Source organism: Chiroxiphia lanceolata, chromosome 1 (genome assembly GCF_009829145.1).
Source record: "Chiroxiphia lanceolata isolate bChiLan1 chromosome 1, bChiLan1.pri, whole genome shotgun sequence".
Lineage (NCBI taxonomy): Eukaryota > Metazoa > Chordata > Aves > Passeriformes > Pipridae > Chiroxiphia > Chiroxiphia lanceolata.
Genome location: NC_045637.1, coordinates 14,444,589 through 14,454,234, shown reverse-complemented (window position 1 = coordinate 14,454,234; position 9,646 = coordinate 14,444,589). Strand labels below are relative to the sequence as shown.

General features: G+C 40.6%; 1 long non-coding RNA gene across 1 annotated transcript; it reads right to left on the bottom strand.

The window, feature by feature from the left end:
• Positions 1 to 7,852: 7,852 nt before the first annotated feature.
• On the bottom strand, positions 7,853 to 8,950 carry LOC116793556. The gene is made up of 2 exons (XR_004359529.1): positions 8,828 to 8,950; positions 7,853 to 8,026 (listed from the first exon to the last, which is right to left on the bottom strand). It is a non-coding gene; the product is annotated as an uncharacterized LOC116793556 (long non-coding RNA).
• Positions 8,951 to 9,646: the final 696 nt, after the last annotated feature.

Here is a 9,646-nt window from a genome sequence, read left to right as displayed (position 1 = left end):
GGAGAAGGAGGATCCCTACTCGTTTCCCTTCCCTGCTGAGGCAGGAATGTGAGGAATGGCCCCTGCCGCTCCCCGAGGCACCACAGGCCGGCGTCCGCTCCGAGGGGCTTTGCCCAGGGAAGAGGCCTGTGGGAACGGGGCTTTTGCTGTGATTTTCCAGACAGTCGGTGTTTGCAGCATGCCCCTGCCCATAGGGGAAGCCTCACTCAGAGGGCTGTTCTTCCCCCCAGTTTTAGTTAGAAAAGGGCATTTTTCTAGAGCCATAAGGACCAAACCCTCCTGTTTGTGCCTCACGGGACTGCTCCTAGGGCTCCGTGGAAGCCCTGGGGAACCTGTGTGTGCCAGCTGTGGAACAGAGCAGGGGTGCAGAAAAGGATTTTTTGTCTCAACCTGCAGATATCCATAAAGGATTATGGGAGGCTGTGGGATCCCGGGGTAGAAGCCAAGCCCAGATGTGCCTCCAGATTTCACAGATGGTTTTCTCTCCCTTTTCACAGGCCAGACCAAAACCTCAGCTCTGGATATTCCAGCTCTCGAGCATTTGAAACCTGGGGCCTGTATTGGCACTGGGTTGTGCAGTTTTGCCCCTTTGAGTCACAAGGCTATGTGGGATTGGCAAAAGTGAGGTGGAAAAAGCCTGCATACTATTTCATAAAAATTCAGCCATGCTAAGTCAGGAAACCATCTTCAAGCACAGCCTCGTGCATTCCTCCTTGTACATTTGTAACCATTTGAACGCCCATCAGGTTTAACTTAAGATTGAAACAGATGCTGGTTACACTCATTAGGATTATAAAAATTCAAGAGATTTGGATTAGTAATAAGTTCTTTGTAAGAGGTGATGTGAAAACTGGCACAGAAACCCTACCAACCAAGGGAGTATTGCTGGCATCTGTCGGGTAGTAGTCACCACTTGATTGGTATTGTACCTGGAATGGATGATGTAACCGTTCCTGTAATCTTTTCAGAACTCTTTAGTACTTTGGCATTTATTCTTAAATATATTTATGAACATACTGTCCAGACAGAAGGACAGCAGTGTCAATAAATAAGATCTACCTCTATGTTTCAACATTTTCGTTGTGGGGTAGAGGTAAGGACTGTTTCTGACATGGACATCTCTGACCATGTCAGGGTAGCTATGGTATTCTCCATATAGGGGCCAACTTCAAGTGTCAACCATGGTGCTATAGCAATTCCATCAGCAAAAGTTATTTAAGCCAAACTAGCTGTGTCTTCTCTAAGGCCAAGAGCTGGACATGGCAGTGTGTCTCTTCTGACTGGAAATGGCATGTTTCACTGTCAAGCCAGAGGTCCCTGGGAGTTAGATGAAGCTGATTACTTCCCTGTCAGATAGAGCAGAAAGAAAAACATCAAACCCATAGCAAGCTCCCTGTGGTTAAATATCACTGTTAACTGACTTTCCATGGGCCTTGGATGGGGCTGTGTCTTCTCATTGCTGGTGCTAACCATAAATGCGCAACAGCTAGCTCTCTAGAGAAATAAAACTATAGCTCATAAGCCTATATTCAAACAGGTTAATGTGTATAGACAATATTGTTCATATCAGAATTTTCTAGAGATCAAAATATTTTACATCATGAACCAGACCCAAAACCAAATTAAAAAGCCATTTAAGTTCTTTAGCTGAAAATGCAACTATCATTAAGAAGTGGCATCTTCTTCAACATAACTGTTTTGTGTATGTTTTTGTTCAGAATTAGATTTGCCAACTTGTCTGAAAAGGCGCTTTACTTCCACAAGCAGTGAAAAAACTGGCACAGGTCAATGAGAAGAAAACAGATCTTCCTCAAGCTCATTCAGCTAAATGGAAGGAGGCCAAGGTGTATCTGTTTCAATGAGGACAGTAGGTTTGGACAGTTGCTAAGGAGACCATAGTCTTAACGATACATGAACATGAAAGTTTCAACTATCTAATCTCATTGGAGTCCTTAGAGTTGGCTGTGGATGTCGGGATGGAACTATATGGTTGTACTTAGCTTGTTTGATCTTGAAATCACACAATAGACAATAAATACAGGATCCCACACTGCCATTTTCAGTGTCACTTTCCAAAGAAGAACTGCACTTTAACAAGGTTTAAACTGCAGTTTGAATGTTTTCACAAGTGTTTTACAATGTTGCCACTTTGCCTTTGGGAATTAGTTAAGATGTGCCTTGCAGAGCATGGAATCATAGGACAAGGCAGTAAACCCTGTAATAAACACTTGTCCATGCTACAACCAAGCTGTTCTCAGCAGTGTTTAAAATAACCACGTTTGTGACTACATGTCATAACAGAGAAGGGACACAGCCTGAAATTATTTTTTAAAAGTTGTACCTTTAATTATTCATTATTCATTATTCATAGCATAGTTTACAAAATGTAATAGGAAAAGAAACTAAAAAAACCCACGATTTCTTTTATTAACAAACCTGAAGTGTTGAGTATAGGCATTAAGTACTCCATTCCATGTTAGAGGAATATGACTAGCTTGTTTTAACAATAATTAGTTAAAAGCGGTGTAAAAGCGGCCCTCTAATTAATAGAAATGCTTCCCTGCAATTTGTAACAGTAGATAGACTGGAGAAAAAGGGTAACTTTCATTGGGCAGAGTGAAAGTTACCAACACTCCATTGCTTTTGATCTGTAGTGACGTGCTTTTGGTAGGACATCAGCTTATTGATTCAGTAGTAGTCATATTTCCAGACAGGTATTTATCTTTCCCTGTTTTTTGTCCTCACTATTTGTATTGCTGTCCTAGATGTTATTATTGTTGTAAATCTATTTTTGTTCCCATGCATCATTATAATCACCAGGTATATAAATGGCTTTGCTCTTCCAGCCTGTCTGCTATCTGGAAAAATTCACAAGTCCAGACCAGTGACTTGGTGCTGGCAGGTGAACACTGTGTAGCTGAGTCACCTCAGTGTATCAGTGTGATGTTTACTGAGCTCAAACAACAAACAGTGGGAAGACTGTGGCTTCAGGCTTGGGACTTAAAGTTCACCACACGTTACATTTAGACAACACTCAGAGTCTCGTAATTAAAGAGATTTCTGTCAAACTAAGGGGAAGAGGAATCTCAAAAAGATCAATTGCCTCTGAAAGAAAACATAGTAGTAGCTGCAAGAAGGAAACAATCTGGCATTCTACCATGCTGTTACAGCTGTCTCTTAGAAATTAATCTCTCTCTTTAAATTGTAAGAGCTGATGAGCCAAACTATCCTGAGAAAACTTTGAAAATGGAGGCTTAAAGAAAACTGTTAATCTGCAGGCAGTATGGTGGCGCAGGTAGCAGGAAAGCATGTTTCAGATTTGGCCAAAGTAGGAGAAAACCCTCTGCAGATATTTCCCCATCCTTTTTCTCTCATATAACTCAGAAATCCCAAGGAAAAGATTTCATGCTAACATATACTGAAGGATGAGAAAAGGTATTTAGCTATTAATGTTGTCAAAAGATAACTTATGCCTAAGTAGTTATCTTTGTTTTAACTGTGTGGCTTGTTTTTTCTTGTAAGTGGTTTGCCTCATTTTTTTATGGCTTATTTTGTAAATCTGAGGCAGATAAAAGGTGCTAATATTCCAAAAGGAAAATCTCACTTGTAAAACTGTGTCCAGAGAAGGAAATATGGAGCTCGTCCTATCAAAAAGCTGATTTTGATTATAGGATCCTAAGGTTTCAATGAAGCATCTGGAAATTTAAGAATCACAAAAGGTGTATAGAGTTACCAGCCATTAAAAAAAAAACCAAAAAAAACCAAAACCAACAACAACAACAACAACAAAACAAACAAAAAACAAACAAAAACCACCAAACATTTTCTCCAAATTCAAAGGGAAGAAGGCCATATATTCTTTGCTGCTCAGGCTTACCTACTTAGGGAATTAAGTCAGCTTGTGAATCTGAAGAGTGACAGTTCCCTGTGTGGACACCCTTAGCATGCAGATACTGTTGTCTTTTCTAGTCCCCTTTCAAAGTGGATTCACACCGTGTAATTCATCTGGATTTGTGATTTTTTCAGGTTTATAAGCAACCTGTATCAGGTAGGACCAGACTGCTACCTTTTAGATGGATGTAGTTCAGAGTAAGCCCCTTCACCCCCATATGGGGACAACCTAACTGCTGCACTGTAAATTTACACCCCAGCCTGCTTCACAGTCACTCCAACCTACAGCAAACAACCATGAGCATATGGAGTGCTGGAGAGTTTGGTACTGAGAAATGGCAATTTCATTTAGCCATTCCTGCCCCGGTCATTTTTGGCCTTGAATTTCTTCCTAACTTGATCTCTGTGACATCAGGAGGCCTTCTGCAATGATTCGGATCCTTCAAGCACTTAGAAACCCTTAAGGTCTTCTAAAAAAACCATTTGTAAACCAGACAATTTGATAAAAAGGAGTTCACTGTTTCCAGAATCAACATTTCCAGTTAATGCCAGTACTTCAAAAGAGAAAGAGACAGCACATATTTTACCGAAAGCTACGGAAACTGGAACTGAAACGAGACGAGCTTTAGCCAGTAAGATTTTCTGGCTAACAGGTGTTTCTTTTTTGTCTCTGCTAATTTGCTTGCTACTCTGTAATTGAAGGTCACTGGTTAAGGAAAATGGTCCTGTTAGCTCATGAGGAGCAGCTGCAATTTCACTGCTTTCAGTCTGACTTCATTGTGTATATTTGGGCAGTATTAACATGGCACCAATTTTCGCTCCTTCTGCTTTTCCATATACACAAGGCTGTCAGGCCAGAAATGATGCCACACTCAGCCTTCAATGAATTTTGCATCGACATCTGAGGGTTTTTTGCTACATGCTCTGAATTCAAATCTCAGACACTGGGTTCATTCAACTGTGAATCAGCTATTGGTTTGTGCGGCTTGATGGACAGCCTGTATAATTTACATCCAAATGCTTTCACCACCTGGGGATTTCTAGGCTTTCCCCTTTCAACCAGTAAAGTATTTAAAGGCAGTTGTCATCTGTGAGAAGAAGCTGGCTTCTTGTCACAGGACCTTGGCTGCTTCTTTTGACAGTAAACATCTACAGTACAGCAGGGGCTTTCAATGCTGAAGAGTCTGAAACACAGGTGAGATAATAGACTGGAACCTCGAGTGTAGACTTTGCTGAGGTTGGGCAGAAGAACCACTATGAGAGAGTAGAGTCTTCTAAGGAAATCAACCAAAATAAGAATATTGGGTATAAAAGCAGTATCTTTCAGCTGCAAATATTAAGCAATCTGTATGACAGTTCTATTAGTTATATAGGATGTATGGCCAGTCTTCGCGAACGAAGATTTGGGAAAGGTCTTTACCCTTCGAGCCTGCGCAGTGGATTTTTTTTTTTTTTTTATTAGGTGAGACACAGTGTGCGCTGAACTGAGCCCACCCTTTAATCCTAAGGTTCATCTGCCGGGGCCGAGCGAGCTTGGACAGTGGCAGTGAGGTCCTCAGGACGTAGGTTTGTTTAGAGTGACCTTCTCTTAGATGGATGGCCTTACAGAGCTGACGAGCTCCATCTGCCCGGGGGAGTTTCCCTGACCGGGAATTGAACCTGGGCCGCAGCGGTGAGAGCGCTGCATCCTAACCACTAGACCACCAGGGGTCCCCAGTTATATAGATAACATTACAAATACAGTAATTTCAGACACACAGCTTTTCTCCTTAGTTATACAAAGTTTCTGACCTTGCCTTCTGTCATATCACTGCGACGCTCCTTCAAATTTTTCTCTAACATCCTTTCCGTTTCCCACTGCACTGAGCAAAAGCATCTTGTCCACACCTTTGAGAGTGATATGGTCCTTTCCCTTACTAATTGTCTACATGTTTCTTTTTATCCAGCTTCTGTTTCCTTTCCCATGCCACTGAGGACAGCCCCAGCTTGTCCATTTCCCCTCAACCATGTCTATGTCTTCATCAGCACTGCCCTCTGTTCATAGGTCACTCCTCTTGAATGAAGTATGAAGACTCTTTTCTTGCTAGTCTATCCACCCTCTCTGGGAGCAATGAGTGTCTAATGGGCAGGCCATAAGTGTATGTATTTTATGTGTAATATATAGAGTCACAGAGTCATAGAATATGATGAGTTGGAAGGGGCCCATCAGGATCATTGAGTCCAAATCCTGGCCCTACTCAGGACATCCCAAGAATCATACCATGTGCCTGAGAGTATTGTCCAAATGCTTCTTGAACTCTATCAGGCTTGGTGCTGTGACCACTTCCTTGGGGATCCTCTTCCAGTGCCCAACCACAGTCTGGATGAAAACTTTTTCCTGATATCCAACGTAAACCTTCCTTGACACTATACATATTATAAAAATTGAATGTACTTCTCTGCTTTCTACTTGCTGTACTTTTAAAAACATTTTGAAATTTCTCAGACTTCGTGCAGCACTACCCACAAAAAACCCCATTTACAACTATACACAGAAATAACCACAATAAAGTAACAAAATCAGTAATGAACACCCCATGTTTTCTCCTCAAAATGGATATCAGAATTTATTCAAAATTCCTTGTACAATGTCAGCTCTGCATCTTCTGGCTTCTAAGGAAGTGAGTACAGTGGTGCAAGCCAAGAAAAAAAGGAGGAACCTTTGTGAAGTTATACTGAAGGAATATGCAATTTGTGGATGATGGCAAAAGTCACTGAGAAAGCTTGCCAAGGCCCTGCAGAAATAGCACATGCTCATGTACTAAATGCTCTGAAGCACCTTTTAGGTACTGTTGCTTGTGGCCAGACTTCAGACATAATAGAGCTTTTGTCCTTTTCTTGACAGAGAAGGTCGAAAACCAAAAACAGGAGGGGGAAGAAGATGGAAGGAATTTCAGCCTCCTCAGCAGATGCATTCCAGCTGGTGTGGACTGTACTACATCCTCCCTGGATTCTACAGTGCATTCCTTTGTTTCCTCTGACCAGACATTTTCTTTTGTTTAGTCCATCAGTGCCCTCCAAAGTATGTTGTACCTCCTTGGCAATGTGGAATGCACTGTGCAGTCCTTGTCTCCCAGCAGTGAAGTTTCCCTAGATTTAGCATTTTTATCACATGCTGCTCCTTACTCACTGTGTTAAAAGAACTACTAATTATTATTATTAATTTGTCTTATTCAGCACTGGGAAGTGAGCTAAATTAAGCTTCGGTGGAAGCCAAACTAACTGTCAACTTCATGCATATTTATTCTTCATCACCATACACACAGCAGGGTGGCACCCTGAGAGCAACAGCAAAGATTCCAGCGCTTCACCCAGCAGGGACCAGGGCTTTTAAAGAGATTGCCCAGACAGTGATTATTGTCCACAAGGGAATGCTGTTGACTTAAAGATTTTGCATCTACCATACTGTGCCTCAGTTAGCACTGTGGGTTTGCTGTATTTCATGCAATGTGAGTTTTAAACATTGGACATTTGACTTCTCTGAGCGTATGTGTGTTTGCAAGATACACTTCTTCCCTGAATCTGTCTTTATTCACCCCTCTAAAAATGTATCAATTTCCATCTCAGCTTTATTCTAACTTGTCTGCTCGCAGTGTTTGGGGGATTTTGTTTGTGAGGCTTACCCTCAACTTTGTAGCTTTTGCACTTTTTTTTTTTAATGGAGATCTCCATACACTTCCATATTTCTAGAGATACAACGATTTTTCTAGCCTGCTCTCAGAGTAGGCAATACAGCTTTGTACTGAGACAAGTTTGCACATTACCGTGCTCCTTTTCAATCAGGATGCAAAATATCACTACTAGGACAAATATTACAGAAGGAGCCTAGAGTCAGTGGTGATGGGCCATGAACCAGGCTTGTTCTAGTGAACAAGAATTTAAAGGCTCCTCCCAAGCTATAGTAAGCAACTGATTTTTTTTTGCAGGAGTAAAGCAGAACTTTCTTGATAAAGCCATGTACTGCAGGTGATCATGCCCTCTTGATCTTTCCTGAAATTTTTCAGTAAATCTTCCTGCAGCTGTGAGTTCAACTCGAGGAGAGAGAAGAATGGTTCCTTGGCTAGGTCTGCTCTTGGATGGCTTAGGACTAGAGAGTCTTGGAAAGTGGAAAATGAAAAGAGAGGAAATGAACATTCATCCTTTTAAAAAGGATTAATGCAGAAGAGATGATCATACTTTTTCCTCTGTAAAAAATTGATTGCAAACAAGAATGAATAATAATGCACAATAATAATAATTTCAAAGTGCCCTTTGAGTTAAAGAATTTAGTGCTGCTGCTTTAAATTGTTGATGCTGACTGCACAAGGAAAGCTAACAGTGTTCTAATTTGTTGTGAGAACTTCTCTCTAAAATGTAAAAGCCTTTCTTATCAGACAAAGCCTTTTCCTTCTCTGCTTCTGCCATCTTTTTTTCGTATTGCTATAAAAAGACCAGCAGTAAATGCCAACGAAAATGAAGGAAATGTGGAAATACACAGAAACTTCTGCTCTGCTTTTTTTTTTCCCTTTGAGTTCTTTTAAATAATTTTGATCTGCCTCCAGAGCAGTTTATGGAAACAGAAAACAGTGCATGTGGAACAGCAGGCGAGAATGTGGAGTGAATACTAATGCACTCAAACACCCTCCCCCAAGCTCTCTAAGCCTGAAAAATCCTTCTGCAGCATAACTAGCAGTTCCTGTAGAGCTTCCTTATATCCTCATGGAGAAAAGTCCTTTAGCATTTAATAGAAAACTATTATTTTTTCATACACTTTCTGAGCTGTTAGAACTTAATACAAAATTATATCCTTGCTATATAGTAACTTAGAAAAAAACACTCTGCAGACTATCATGAATAAATTTCAAAATGTTTTTAAGAGAGATTTTTCAGGATAATAATACTTTTTTATAGGACCTACCTGAATACCTCTTGTTAAATAAAATGTGATGTCTTCACAACAGCAGAATCTTGAACTGTAAAATAGATTTTACCATAAATTTACCAGGACAAATTTCGACTCTTTAGTGCAAGAGGAGAAAAAGGACACCTGTAAAAAACAGAAGAAAATGGAAAAAATAAAAAATTGACCTTTTTCCTGAAAAATAAAAAACAGTTCTGGGAGCCTAAACACTGAAATTATTTAAGCCTTTTTGTCACAAAATACCACAAAAGGCCTTTTTTACCTTCTACTTTGAGAGGCCTAATTACAATCTGACATATAACTCAGAGATGCCAGCTGAAGTCAGAGAGGGGCACAGGACACAGTCTGGGGCTAGTTTGGTATTAGGACTTTTTTTTTTTTCACTAAACCATTAATTTTGTGAAAGGGACCATGTGATGTCTGGTCTGCAATAGCAGAAGACTGCAATCAGTGACATTCCCTTTTCTGCTTCCTCCACCTCACATTTCTCATAAATTAGGGGTTCATCTTTCCTCCTATTCTGCCTATAAAATGACTTTACATGTTCCGAGTGGAAATACCCAGAGGGACAGATGTAAAATTTCAGCATAAATGTGCATTGGATGCCTCTCTTCCAGAGCCTCTCTTCCAAGCAAATCTGAGGACAAATCAGCTGCTGTTCCAGCTCACATGCACAGTTTGAAGTTGCAAAGAGATGAAAACCATCACAATTCCATAAAGATAGCAAATTTACTATCTCTAAACCTCACATGGGTTGTTTGCAAAAATTTACTTCCCCTGGGCCATTTCTGTACAAAAGGACAGAGTGGCCCAGTG